The sequence below is a fragment of the Palaemon carinicauda genome, chromosome 15 (assembly GCF_036898095.1).
Source record: "Palaemon carinicauda isolate YSFRI2023 chromosome 15, ASM3689809v2, whole genome shotgun sequence".
In the NCBI taxonomy this organism is placed as follows: Eukaryota; Metazoa; Arthropoda; class Malacostraca; order Decapoda; family Palaemonidae; genus Palaemon; species Palaemon carinicauda.
Genome location: NC_090739.1, coordinates 124,346,288 through 124,358,787, shown reverse-complemented (window position 1 = coordinate 124,358,787; position 12,500 = coordinate 124,346,288).

The window sequence follows — 12,500 nt, the reverse complement described above, 5'->3', positions numbered from 1 at the left end:
CACTAACTCTTGTATTATGAATTGCATAAAGAGGCCTGAGACTCACTCTTGTATTATGAATTGCACAAGGAGGTCTGAGACTCACTCCAGTATTACACTTACTCTTGTATTTTGAATTGCATAAAGACGTCTGAGACTCACTCTTGTATTATGAATTGCACAAGGAGGTCTGAGACTTACTCTTTTATTATGAATTGCATAAAAAAGTTTGAGACTTACTCTTGTATTATGAATTGCATAAAGAAGTTTGAGACTCACACTTGCATTATGAATTGTATAAAGAGGTCTGAGACTCACTCTTGCATTATGTATTGCATAAAGAGGTCTGAGACTCACTCTTTCATTAGGAATTGCACCAGGAGGTCTGAGACTCACTCATTCATTATGAATTGCACAAAGAGGTCTGAGACTCACTCTTGCATTATGAATTGCATCAGGAGGGTCTGAGACTCACTCTTGCATTATAAATTGCACAAAGAGGTCTGAGACTCACTCTTGCATTATGAATTGCACCAGGAGGTCTGAGGCTCACTCTTGCATTAGGAATTGCACCAGGAGGTCTGAGACTCACTCTTGCATTATGAATTGCAAAAAGAGGTCTGAGACTCACTCTTGCATTATGAATTGCACAAGGAGGTCTGAGACTCACTCTTGCATTATGAATTGCACAAAGAGGTCTGAGACTCACTCTTGCATTATGAATTGCATAAAGAGGTCTGAGAATTACTCTTGCATTATGAATTGCATAAAGATGTCTGAGACTCACTCTTGCATTAGAAATTGCACCAGGAGGTCTGAGACTCACTCTTGCATTATGAATTGCACAAGGAGGTCTGAGACTCACTCTTGCATTATGAATTGCATCAGGAGGTCTGAGACTCACTCTTGCATTATGAATTGCACAAAGAGGTCTGAGACTCACTCTTGCATTATGAATTGCACCAGGATGTCTGAGACTCACTCTTGCATTAGGAATTGCACCAGGAGGTCTGAGACTCACTCTTGTATTATGAATTGCACAAAGAGGTCTGAGACTCACTCTTGCATTATGAATTGCACCAGGAGGTCTGAGACTCACTCTTGCATTATGAATTGCACAAAGAGGTCTGAGACTCACTCTTGCATTATGAATTGCACCAGGAGGTCTGAGACTCACTCTTGCATTATGAATTGCATAAAGAGGTCTGAGAATTACTCTTGCATTGTGAATTGCATAAAGAGGTCTGAGACTTACTCTTGTATCATGATTTGCATAAAGATGTCTTAGACTTACTCTTGTATCATGATTTGCATAAAGAGCTCTGAGACTTACTCTTGTATTAAGAATTGCATAAAGATGTCCGAGACTTACTCTTGCATTATGAATTGCATGAAGAGGTCTGAGACTTACTCTTGTATTGAGAATTGCATAAAGAGGTCTGAGACTTACTCTTGTATCATGATTTTGCATAAAGAGCTCTGAGACTCACTCTTGCATTATGAATTGCACCAGGAAGTCTGAGACTCACTCTTGCATTATGAATTGCACCAGGTCTGAGACTCACTCTTGCATTATGAATTGCACCAGGAGGTCTGAGACTTACTCTTGCATTATGAATTGCACAAAGAGGTCTGAGACTCACTCTTGCATTATGAATTGCACAAAGAGGTCTGAGACTCACTCTTACATTATGAATTGCACAAAGAGGTCTGACATTCACTCTTACATTATGAATTGCACCAGGAGGTCTGAGACTCACTCTTGCATTATGAATTGCACCAGGAGGTCTGAGACTCACTCTTGCATTATGAATTGCACCAGGAGGTCTGAGACTCACTCTTGCATTATGAATTGCATAAAGAGGTCTGAGAATTACTCTTGCATTATGAATTGCATAAAGAGGTCTGAGACTCACTCTTGCATTAGGAATTGCACCAGGAGGTCTGAGACTCACTCTTGCATTATGAATTGCATCAGGAGGTCTGAGACTCACTCTTGCATTATGAATTGCATCAGGAGGTCTGAGACTCACTCTTGTATTATGAATTGCACCAGGAGGTCTGAGACTCACTCTTGCATTAGGAATTGCACCAGGAGGTCTGAGACTCACTCTTGCATTATGAATTGCACAAAGAGGTCTGAGACTCACTCTTGCATTATGAATTGCACAAGGAGGTCTGAGACTCACTCTTGCATTATGAATTGCACAAAGAGGTCTGAGAATTACTCTTGCATTATGAATTGCACCAGGAGGTCTGAGACTCACTCTTGCATTATGAATTGCATAAAGAGGTCTGAGAATTACTCTTGCATTGTGAATTGCATAAAGAGGTCTGAGACTTACTCTTGTATCATGATTTGCATAAAGAGCTCTGAGACTTATTCTTGTATTATGAATTGCATAAAGATATCCGAGACTTACTCTTGCATTATGAATTGCATGAAGAGGTCTGAGACTTACTCTTGTATTGAGAATTGCATAAAGAGGTCTGAGACCTACTCTTGTATCATGATTTGCATAAAGAGCTCTGAGACTCACTCTTGCATTATGAATTGCACCAGGAGGTCTGAGACTCACTCTTGCATTATGAATTGCACCAGGAGGTCTGAGAGTCACTCTTGCATTATGAATTGCACCAGGAGGTCTGAGACTCACTCTTGCATTATGAATTGCACAAAGAGGTCTGAGACTCACTCTTGCATTATGAATTGCACAAAGAGGTCTGAGACTCCCTCTTACATTATGAATTGCACAAAGAGGTCTGAGACTCACTCTTGCATTATGAATTGCACAAAGAGGTCTGAGACTCACTCTTGCATTATGAATTGCACAAAGAGGTCTGAGACTCACTCTTGCATTATGAATTGCATAAAGAGGTCTGAGAATTACTCTTGCATTTATGAATTGCATAAAGAGGTCTGAGTCTTACTCTTGTATCATGGTTTGCATAAAGATGTCTGAGACTTACTCTTGTATCATGATTTGCATAAAGATGTCTGAGACTTACTCTTGCATTATGAATTGCATAAAGAGGTCTGAGACTTACTCTTGCATTGTGAATTGCATAAAGAGGTGTGAGACTCACTCTTGCATTATGAATTGCATAAAGAGGTCTGAGACTTACTCTTGCATTGTGAATTGCATAAAGAGGTCTGAGACTCACTCTTGCATTATGAATTGCATAAAGAGGTCTGAGACTTACTCTTGCATTATGAATTGCATAAAGAGGCCTGAGACTCACTCTTGCATTATGAATTGCATAAAGAGGTCTGAGAATTACTCTTGCATTATGAATTGCATAAAGAGGTCTGAGACTTACTCTTGTATCATGATTTGCATAAAGAGCTCTGAGACTTACTCTTGTATTATGAATTGCATAAAGATGTCCCGAGACTTACCTCTTGCATTATGAATTGCATGAAGAGGTCTGAGACTTACTCTTGTATTGAGAATTGCATAAAGAGGTCTGAGACTTACTCTTGTATCATGATTTGCATAAAGAGCTCTGAGACTCACTCTTGCATTATGAATTGCACCAGGAAGTCTGAGACTCACTCTTGCATTATGAATTGCACCAGGAGGGTCTGAGACTCACTCTTGCATTATGAATTGCACCAGGAGGTCTGAGACTTACTCTTGCATTATGAATTGCACAAAGAGATCTTGAGGACTCACTCTTGCATTATGAATTGCACAAAGAGGTCCGAGACTCACTCTTGCATTATGAATTGCACAAAGAGGTCTGAGACTCACTCTTACATTATGAATTGCACAAAGAGGTCTGAGACTCACTTTTGCATTATGAATTGCACAAGGAGGTCTGAGACTCACTCTTGCATTATGAATTGCATAAAGAGGTCTGAGACTCACTCTTGCATTATGAATTGCACCAGGAGGTCTGAGACTCACTCTTGCATTATGAATTGCATAAAGAGGTCTGAGAATTACTCTTGCATTATGAATTGCATAAAGAGGTCTGAGACTCATTCTTGCATTAGGAATTGCACCAGGAGGTCTGAGACTCACTCTTGCATTATGAATTGCACAAGGAGTCTGAGACTCACTCTTGCATTATGAATTGCATCAGGAGGTCTGAGACTCACTCTTGCATTATGAATTGCATCAGGAGGTCTGAGACTCACTCTTGCATTATGAATTGCACAAAGAGGTCTGAGACTCACTCTTGCATTATGAATTGCACCAGGAGGTCTGAGACTCACTCTTGCATTAGGAATTGCACACCAGGAGGTCTGAGACTCACTCTTGCATTATGAATTGCACAAAGAGGTTGGAGACTCACTCTTACATTATGAATTGCACAAGGAGGGTCTGAGACTCACTCTTGCATTATGAATTGCACAAAGAGGTCTGAGACTCACTCTTGCATTATGAATTGCACCAGGAGGTCCTGAGACTCACTCTTGCATTATGAATTGCACAAAGAGGTCTGAGAATTACTCTTGCATTGTGAATTGCATAAAGAGGTCTGAGACTTACTCTTGTATCATGATTTGCATAAAGATGTCTGAGACTTACTCTTGTATCATGATTTGCATAAAGAGCTCTGAGACTTACTCTTGTATTATGAATTGCATAAGATATCCGAGACTTAATCTTGCATTATGAATTGCATGAAGAGGTCTGAGACTTACTCTTGTATTGAGAATTGCATAAAGAGGTCTGAGACCTACTCTTGTATCATGATTTGCATAAAGAGCTCTGAGACTCACTCTTGCATTATGAATTGCACCAGGAGGTCTGAGAGTCACTCTTGCATTAAGAATTGCACCAGGAGGTCTGAGACTCACTCTTGCATTATGAATTGCACCAGGAGGTCTGAGACTCACTCTTGCATTATGAATTGCACAAGGAGGTCTGAGACTCACTCTTGCATTATGAATTGCACAAAGAGGTCTGAGACTCACTCTTGCATTATGAATTGCACAAAGAGGTCTGAGACTCACTCTTACATTGTGAATTGCACAAAGAGGTCTGAGACCTCACTCTTGCATTATGAATTGCACAAAGAGGTCTGAGACTCACTCTTGCATTATGAATTGCACAAAGAGGTCTGAGACTCACTCTTGCATTATGAATTACCATAAAGAGGTCTGACGAATTACTCTTGCATTATGAATTGCATAAAGAGGTCTGAGACTTACTCTTGTATCATGGTTTGCATAAAGATGTCTGAGACTTACTCTTGTATCATGATTTGCATAAAAGAGGTCTGAGACCTTACTCTTGTATTATGAATTGCATAAAGAGGTCTGAGACTTACTCTTGCATTATGAATTGCATAATGAGGTCTGAGACTCACTCTTGCATTATGAATTGCATAAAGAAGGTCTGAGACTTACTCTTGCATTGTGAATTGCATAAAGAGGTCTGAGACTCACTCTTGCATTATGAATTGCATAAAGAGGTCTGAGACTTACTCTTGCATTATGAATTGCATAAAGAGGTCTGAGGACTCACTCTTGCATTATGAATTGCATAAAGAGGTCTGAGACTTACTCTTGCATTATGAATTGCATAAAGAGGCCTGAGACCTCACTCTTGCATTATGAATTGCATAAAGAGGTCTGAGACTCACTCTTGCATTATGAATTGCATAAAGAGGCCTGAGACTCACTCTTGCATCATGAATTGCATAAAGAGGTCTGAGACTTACTCTTGCATCATGAATTGCATAAAGAGGTCTGAGACTCACTCTTGCATCATGAATTGCATAAAGAGGTCTGAGACTTACTCTTGCATCATGAATTACATAAAGAGGTCTGAGACTTACTCTTGCATTATGAATTACATAAAGAGGTCTGATACACATGGAAACGTCTGATGTACGATAATTGTGGGGTGCGATGGGATACTAAAGGCTTTTTGGTAAATTGTTTGAAAATATATATAAAGCTGAGCAAATATATCTTACGAAAAATGATTAATATTGATAGCAATGTTTGGTCTTATGCACTAGGAAATATTTGATGTACTATAATAGCGTGGTGCGATGAGATACTGAAAACACTTTAGTGTAGTCTTACAAAATATGTATACAGCTGAGGAAGGGTATTTTTTTTTTTTTTTTTTTATAAAAAACTAAAGTGAATACCAACACGTATAACAAAATTATGCGTTTGACGGAAGACTTCCAACTGATGTCCACGACTCATAATAAGCATGACAAGCTGTTTTTACATGTTGAGAAAAATGAGTAGGAGTCAATTATCATTCATCAACAAGCATTAATCATCGTGATGGGCCAACTAATTCCACTTCAGCTAGAGCAGTAATGAATCAACAATGAAAGCTTGATGAATACTAAAAAATTAATTACATTGAAAATTTTCGTGCAATCTACATACCGTTGATTACATTTGGAACTCCTATACCAAATTAACTACAGTTTTAAAATTCCACTATAGATTTAAATTTAACTCGTGAATGGCAGATTAAAAGACAAGCCATTGCAGAGTCATACCGTTGATTACACTAAGAACATCTATAGCAAATTAACTAGTTTTAAAACTCAAATATAGATTTAAAGGTAACTCGTGAATGGCAGATTAAAAGACAAGTCATTGCAAACTCATACTGTTGATTACACTAAGAAAACCTATAACAAATTAACTAGTTTTAAAACTCAAATATAGATTTAAAAGTAACTCGTGAATGGCAGACTAAGAGACAAGTCATTGCAAAGTCATACTGTTGATTACACTAAGAACGTCTGTAGCAAATTAACTAGTTTTAAAATTCCAATATAGATTTAAAAGTAACTCGTGAGTAGCAGAGCAAAAGACAAGTCATTGTAAAGTCACAAAATATTCTGGAATCAGAGAGAGAGAGAAAATAACATGGGATCAGCACTTAAGACCAGCCCTTAAGCTAGTACCCTATGTAAACCCAGACAGTGGCTGCCACACACCTAGGCCAGCTATCAAGGTAATGATTGAATTCATGACCTCCATATTGCGAGTTACTGATAAATCCATTGGCCATTACTCCAATTCATGGTAATATACATTCTGGCATATTATTCTATCTTATTTCTCTTTCTGTTTTTTTTTTTTTTTTTTTTTAATATAGTTTAAATATGAAAGATTTTTTTCCATGTTTTTACTGTTCCTAATTATTTTATTATATTGTTAATTCTTGAGTAATTTATTTATTTTCTTATGTCCTTTCCTCACTGAGCTATTTTTTCCCAGTTGGAGTCCTTGAGCTTAGAGCATTCTGCTCTCCCAACCTAGGGTTGTACCTTAGCTAGTAATAATAATAATAATAATAATAATAATAAAATAATATTAATAATAATAAGTAAAAGAATAATAATAATAATAAAGAAATAATTAATTATAATAATAATAATAATAATAATAATAATAATAATAATAATAATAATATAGTAAAAAGCATAATAATAATAATATTAATAATAATAATAATAATAATAATAATAATAATAATAATAATAATAATAATAATAATAATAGAATAGTTGCCCTGGTATTTCTAACTGTCGTGCCTTCTCCATCATAAGGTTCGATACTACTACACAAAATTCCAGAAGTAATATTCCAACTGTGAACTGATTTTTCGAAAATAACTAATCTGGTACTTGAACTGGTTGAACTTCAGGAGTTCAAAAATTGTTATTAATGCTTTTCTATTAAACATGTTACCATTTCTTTTTCATAGTTGATACTGACTTTGATATATTTTGAATCTTTAGAAGTTTTCTCATTTAAAGTTTATTTCTGACTTCACTATGCCCTTTCTAAACTGGAATGCTTTTCCAGTTGAAGTCCCTTCGTGTTGTAGCATTTTGTTTTATAATTAGGAAGGGAGCTTCATTAAGTGATGATAATGATAGCAATGATATATATATATATATATATATATATTACTGTATAAATATATATATATATATATATATATATGTATATATATATATATATATATAATATGTATATATATATATATAATATATGTGTGTGTGTGTGTGTATGCGTGTGTGTGCGTGTGTGTATTCTGAGTGGCGATACCATTACATGGTGAAAGAGTTTGGGTATCACCATGATTAGCAAAGTTGTACTAGTCAGAGCCACACATACTAAGTTGGTTTGCTGTGAGTGATCAGACGAAAATATCCCACCATCACCAATTCTGCAACAGGTCAGCGTGGTGACCAGACATGAATTAACATGATTAAGCCCTTTGTCATGCAGTGGGCGAGAGAGAGAGAGAGAGAGAGAGAGGAGAGAGAGAGAGAGAGACCCAATTAATCAACTATCCCCAGATTAATCCCATTTAATCACTGTGATTTTCTGTCTTTATCCATTTATAATTGTGTAACTATCAAAAGGCTGATACTAACTGATAATTTCAGCTCGCAATCCATATGCAAGTATGACTTTAAAAACTATTGCATATGACGAAATAAAGCCATGTTTCCGCAAAAGAATGGGAAAAAATATGTATGAATTATTGAAAAACGAAACATCAAACTCTTGCTAAAGTATATATATATATATATATATATATATATAAATTTCTACCTCATACTTGGGATCGAACGCTGGCCCCTTCTAATGAAGGCCAGGTCGAAACAACCATGCCACGAGAGGCCATAAAAGAAATCGGAACCTAACGCTACCCAGCTGTCAAGGATTTACCTGGCGAGACATCAGTTCTCTTACCAGCGAGTTTTACCCAAATTCCCGGCCCACCAAGTGACACAATTGGTAGTAATTCATTCAATTACCCATAATGAGTCAATATGAGGTAGAAATTTATTTCTATTTGAACACGATGTTGTGTTGATATTTATCCATATTGACTCATTAGGGGTAATTTGAATGGAATTACTACTAATTGTATCACGTGGTGGGCCGGGAAATCGGGTAAAACTCGCTGGTAAGAGACTGATGTCTCGCCAGGTAAATCCTCAGACAGCTGGGTAGCGTCAGGATCCGGTTTCTTTTATGGCCTCTCGTGGCATGGTTGGTTTCGACCTGGCCTTCCATTAGAAGGGGCCAGCATTCGATCCCAAGTATGAGGTAGAAATTTATTTCTATTTGAACATGATGTTGTGTTGATATCTATCCATATATATATATATATATATATACACACATATATATATATATATATACATACATACATACATATGTATATATATATATATATATATATACAGTATATATATATATATATATATATTACATCGTAAACTTTAATATCACCCCCGAAATCAACAATTTTGATACGAAAATCCTTAGACTGGTTGACTTGGAGTTTTGTAGCATCCTAGAAAATCCTTTTAGAATGCGATATAAAATTCTTGTAAAACAAAAATTAATGAAAGGTAAGAATTAAATAAAATCGTTATCCCCCAAAAAATAAAAAATCGAAATCACTAGTATTCTCTTATTGGTAAATCAAACTATTTATTATTGGGCGTTTTTAAGCAAATAATTAACTAGACAGCTTTTCATTGTTGATGCGATTCTAATCACCACTGACATGATGCACTGACCTTTGACCCTCAGACAGAGGCATAGTGGGATGCAAAGAATCCCCAGTAGTATATTGCCGCTGACAGGAGGCCGTGGGCGTGTCAGCCTATTGGCTCCGCCCATAAAATGTCATCAGGTTATGGAACTGGGTCGTTCAGCTTTAATTGTATAAATATTCAAGACCTCCGTCAAGCCTCGGCTTTGCTAGAAGCCTTTTTTCTGCTTCCCTTCCCTTAGTTATTTTCTGCCATATGAATGGCCACAGATTCTTCTTGAAGATTTCGTGAAGGTCGCTACGATAAGGATATCCTTAATTGGGTATATGCTTAATTAGGTATATGCTTAGTTAGATATATATTTAATTAGATATATCCTTCGTAATATATAATTAAAAGTGAAACCGCGTTTTCATGCTTTTTCTAGAAACCGATCATCTTTTTGCATCAACTTTTTTTTATTCCTCCTTAAATATTTGACTGGTCATCTTTGCGCATGCTAATGCTCTTTGAAATTGGGTAAGTAGTAGGGCAAGTCAAGTGTGCAAGTCGTCGTCATCATTATCATCATCATCATCATCTCCTCCTACGCCTATTGACACAAAGAGCCTCAAAAGAGGATTCATTGACTAGATACATCAAAGGATAACCAGTTCCTTGTGATGCGCAGTGCTGATCTAACTAGGGCAAGTGACCCCCGCCGGTCCATACTAATTCTAGTAATATCAACCGCTAGGCATCAGGAGTAAAAGCCGAAGAGACAGTTTGTCTATCACCTTTAGCCTGCTCTGATTTTTTGAAAGTCAAGTAGTTATGGCAAGTGCTGTTTGCATGCAACAAGTGTTTCGTACAAGTAACCTCTCTTGGTTTGTGGTGTATGTTTGGCACTTTATACGTCCTACACTCTGACAATGAAGTTGGAAGTGGTTTAAAAACACGAATGGCTGGATGTGTGTAAGCAAGCTCTTTTATTGCTGCTGCTACTTCACCGATTCGTTTTCCGCATATATATTGCTGGATTTGAATCAGTTCTAATATTTTCAAATTGCGGGGAATGCCCAGAATGTTGGGTAGAATGACCTCCTAAATTGCTTTGTGCTGGGCGATGTGGTAACGTCCCTGACTAGTGAATGCCAGACTCGTTAGTTCCTTTAATCGCTGCAACTACACCATCCTTGTGAGCCACGGAACCTATATGTCTATCTGATGGGTCATTAGCAGCCATTGCCTGGTCCTCCTAGGTCGTAGCTTTGGGGGGAGAGGGGGGTTTTGGCGCTGACCATATGTATATATGGTCAGTCTCTAGGGCATTGTCCTGCCACAAAACGCATAACACAACATATCACATGCCACATAACATATCACACCACATAACACATCACATACCACATAACACATCACACAATTGAAATGGCAATGTCACTGTCCCTTGCCTCTGCCATTCATGAATGGCCTTTAAAACTAGAACACCCCAACTCCAGTTTCTGCTCCCATTTCCTGTTACTCAAGGAATCCTATAACCGCCAATTCGTTCATTTTCCCCAGGCAGTTCGTTTTCAGTCTCTCTCTCTCTCTCTCTCTCTCTCTCTCTCTCAACGCCTTTACTTGATCCGTACTTGCTTACTTTGATGGCTGCTTTTCCGGTCCCATACAGCAGGGGAACCCCACTCTCTACAGGATCTCCACTGTCGTTTTACCTCGTTCGTTCAGCGTATTTAACGTTTCATATCGCGTATTGTTCATTTACTGTTAAATCGTCAGTGTCAAAAGAGTCATGAAATAAGAAAGACTTCAGTCTTCAGTTTCCTCATGATGTCTTCAATCATTCGAATGCTTCGTGGGAGCTTATTATATAGCCTCGGGGGCCGCATATTTCAAGGCTCTGGAGCCTAAAGTAGACATAAATCTAGGTTCCAACAGTTTGAAGCCATCTGTAACTATTCTCGAGTCGACACGATTTGTTGGCTGCGCAATATGTAGCAATTCTCTTAAGTACTTTGGACGCCCGGTTCTGATAACTCGGTGGGTTATTGTATATATTTTAAATTCAATTCTCGCTTTAATCGGCAGCCAGTGTAAATCGATTAGTATAGGGGTGATCCTTTCTCTAGGTGGGACACCTTATATCACTCTTGCTCCTCAGTTTATTATGTTTTATAATACTGAACAATCAAAAGAATCCATGACCATGTCTACTGCCATTTCATGTCTCATTGAGTTGGACGACGGTGAAATGTAAACCAATTACAATGATTAGTTCTATTAAACCTTGATGCTTTGATAAATCATAAAAGTAATTTTGTTCATTATTGCTCAGATATTTCATTTATTTTCTTATTTCCTTTCCTCACTGGGCTATTTTTCCCTGTTGGAGCCCTTGGGCTTATGGCATCTAGCTTTTTCAACTATGGTTATAGATTAGCTAATAATAATAATAATAATAATAATAATAATTAATTGGCCAAACCCCAAAACAAGACTACCATTTGCGAAGGGCAGCTGGGAAAACAGATTAATCCGAAAAGTACACGAAATCATATCAGACTTTCATATATACATTTAAAAACTTGCCGTAAAAAAAAAACTGTAAGAACCCTTGAATAAATATTGCCAGACATTTGCCGTTTTAAAAACTTATATATTGACGTAAAGGAGAGATATACGGTCACCAACCCATAAAAGATATAACAAAGTAAGGTAGAATTACGGACACCTGTATTTTACTGAAATTTAGCTGAGGATGATATATTTTTTACGGGGAATTTCAGATTAAAAATTACAGTTTTTTTTTAACAGTATAAGTTATTTAACATCCAAACAATTTATGTCCTTGTGAATATATCATTCGAAGAGTTCAGGAATGAAATTTTTTTTTTTTTTATCTATTTCACTAACATTTATAAGTATAAATCCAGGACACAACTTCCATTTGTATAAGAGGACGTGCTTAGGAAATTTTGGCATCCAATTTTCTCCCAAATGACCTAATTGCATGGCCCATT